We start from the raw sequence: 3,790 nt of genomic DNA, 5'->3' as shown, positions 1-3,790 counted from the left end.
TCCTTAAAAAACAAACTTATTTTATTATCTAACATGTAGTTTACTTTTTTTATCATCTTTTTCAATAACTAAATATGAATCATACAACCATATATATAATATAAATACAAGCTTAAACGTTCATATAAGATCCAACAATCCAAAATAATAATAATAATAATCTCATAAATATATATATTAATTGAAGCTTCCAATGTTATGAAGAAGATATTAATAACCAACAAGCTAAGTGGTGAGAAATCTTAGGTGTATAGTAGCACTAAGCAACTTGACATTTTCCAATTTGAAAGGGACTTGTTTCGTTTTTAATTTGGCTTCGTTTGTTTACGGTAATGAATTTAAGTTAACTTGTTCCCTATTCCTTTTACTTTTCCTTTTTGTAATCCAGTTGGCTAATGTTCTTATCCACTTCCACGTAAGCAAACGCGGCAAATACACATCGAATGGCCATAAAGTTGAGATTCATTATTGACATCTTCGAATAAGACAAATTAACATACATATTTCATCTATTTACCTAAAAAGTGTACTTTATTCATAATATATTGATATACAGATAATATTAATAAATGCAAAATAATGATGTTGTATCATAAAAAATAATAAAATGTGCTGCACGACGTAGCTTGTGACATTTTCTTATATTTTACCACACATGTATCATGGCGGTAGATGTGGAATAAGTTAATCATCCAATAAGTTTATGTGTGTGTTAAGTTGAGGAGATAGATGTTTTTACTTGAATATAATGTGTCTTTACTCATTACATGATATTTTATATTAACTATCTAAAATATCTATTACAATTAAGTCCCATGTTTTTAGAAGTATTAAGTCACACTTGCCATATTGCAGTGGCGGTTCTCATAACCGCCGCTACAACTTTATTTTATAAAACCAATCATAAAAATAATGTTGATTATAAATTGCCACAAATTAGTTATCTGTTTAGCAGTGATTACACCAACAGTTATTGGAAATAGAATTATTTAGCAATAATTTAAAATTATTATAAAATTTTTAAAAATGTCGTTATTATTCAACTGTGCTATAGCCCCTGTAGTGAGTGAAGAGCATTTTTTACTTTTTAAATTAATTTATGAAAAAAATAAATTTATAAAATTCTAATATGATATCATAATCTATTTGTGTAGTGCAGTTGAATTGGCTAACAAATGTGTTCATGTATAATAAATCCAATAACAATCATATTAAGTGTATATTAAAATTAACTACCAAAATCAACATTAATATAAAATACATATTAAAATATAAATACATTAAAAATAAATTAAACAACATATTTATTTATACACAAATAAATTAGTATTTAATTTTGATAATTGATTTTGGTAATAAAAATTAATAGTCATGGTGTATTATTTTACTTCACAATAAAGATTTTGTTATTGTCTAGATGTTTTGTGAAATTACCTCTCTTTATCAGGAAGTGGAAGTTTTGTAGTACTATGTTAATTTACCCTTTCATGAATGATGTTAACCAAAATAATATATAAAAAAATTATTGTACAAATAAAAAAACAATAAAATATTTATGTGTCCCTCCACATCGAATAATTATGAGTCTCCTTATAAATATGATAAGCCATATATATATATATATATATATCGTCACGGTTTAGACAGTGAAATCATTTAATTTTCAGTGCTGATGAAAATTTCAGTGAGGGTATGTTTATGTTTGGATATAATAAATAATGTGAGAGAAAATAAAAACTATATAATAAGAAAAAGTATAGTAGCTTTTGCTATTTAAAATTTCAAACATAAATATATCATGCAAAAAAAATTTAAACATAATAAACAGGAAAGTAACTTGGAAACTCAATTTCTATATATCCCTTATATATTTTCTTCTAAAAAATTGTTTATTAAAATTTAAAAAAATTGGTTGAAGTATGTGTAGCTGCAAAAATTATGCCCTCTAGATAATATAATTGTTCTAGCTTATGTTTTAATAATATTACTTTCAAACAAAATTAGGTTTTATTCAGTTAATTATAAGCAGAAAAAAATCAACTAAATTAACTAACTCTGTATTGTCAGTAAATTGAAATAAAAATATAATTTTTCATAAATCTCAATTAGTTAAATATATAAGTCACATATCATGATTACATCAAAGTATCAAGCTGAAATAACATTATTGAAAAAAAAAAATTCAAAACCGGGTAATTGATTTTGGTCCTCTGATGTGATGACTACTATTTCCCATCACTTTTCTTCTGAAGATCATGTTATCTTTTATAAGATGTTAAACATTTTTTTTAAATTTAAATCAATATAACATCTTAACCTTTTATGTTCTTTAAAAGCTACTCTATACTTGTAAAGAATTAGAATATTTTTTCTTGCAAAAGTGAGAATAAATTTTATCAAAATGAATTTTACGTGTAATTTTATAATATTCACAAGCTTCACATTCACAAATGTTTTTTTTTGTCATTTAAATATCTTTTCGGATAATTTAATAAGTTTAATTTTGAGGTATCGAATATGCAAAGAATTTTATATAATAATTATTTAATTAAATTTAATTTGTATAAAATTATTTTAGGATAAGCTACCAAAGCTGTATTTGTGTTTTTTTTTTGGAACACTGACAAAAAAAAACTGTTACATTTGATAACAACAAAATTCTCCTCCAAATATTATAAAACACGACAAAAATAATTAAAAATATTTTTTTTTGTAAATAACAAGCGATTTTTTATTTAACAAATTGTTTATATATTTGATCCAAAAAATTTTAAAAATATTTAAATAATTATTTAAAAATATAAAAATTATTTTCTAGATTGTTTATTTTTTTAAAATATTCTTAGTTATTTATAAAAAATTATAAAAAAATTTACTTAATGTAAAAACCACTAATTTTTTGAGATAAAACTGTCTCATTTTCTTAATCATGTATATTTGTAAAAAACTTTATTAAAATTCAATCACTAAAATATTTTTTAAAATATATATTTAATATTAAATATTTTTATCGTTTTTTAAAATATTTTAAAGAGGTTTTTGATATTATCAAGAGTAAGAGTTATCTTTTATTAACGTGTCAAAAAAGATCGAGTATAACTTTAATAATTTATCCACTATTTTATATCCCATCAATATATATAAATTTTTTATTGAAATTATCTAGTTCACTTAAATATTTTATCTTTTATCTCTGTAAATTAAAGAGGATGAGCTAAACAAAATTCCGCTCACTTTGTTACATTTTTCATTCCAATAATCTAGGCTAGATATATGGCATAGGCACAAAGTTTCAGTTGTGTAGATAGCATCTATCCAGTGAAAGTTTATTCTGTTTAAAATTTCAAATTTGACCAAAACAAGTCACCAATAAGAAATGATTAAAGCCACGTCGATAATAAGTAAGGATATATAAGGATGTCAAGCAAATGCCACGTTGGTTTTGTTGAAAATATGCTGCGAATAATTTTGACTCTTAATTTTATTTCTCGTAATCAAATTTCAACTTTTATTTTCTTTTTCTGAATATTTCATTTTCTCCTAATTGATAATTGAGGTAATTTCGAAAGTTTTTTTTCCCGTTTTTTATTATAAAAATTTCGCTTGAAAAAAGACAACCCTAACAAGAAATTATAAATATTTTTTAAATTATTATCATTATTATAGAATAATTTAAAAATTTGAATTTTTTTAATTTGTGATAAAATTATAATATAAACAAATAAAATTGAGTGAATTTTCTTTTATGATATCAAAAAATTAAATAAAATATTAAATAATTTTTTTCATT

Source organism: Arachis duranensis, chromosome 1 (genome assembly GCF_000817695.3).
Source record: "Arachis duranensis cultivar V14167 chromosome 1, aradu.V14167.gnm2.J7QH, whole genome shotgun sequence".
Taxonomy (NCBI): domain Eukaryota; kingdom Viridiplantae; phylum Streptophyta; class Magnoliopsida; order Fabales; family Fabaceae; genus Arachis; species Arachis duranensis.
The sequence above is the reverse complement of the archived record's forward strand: the minus strand, read 5'-3'. Positions refer to the sequence as shown.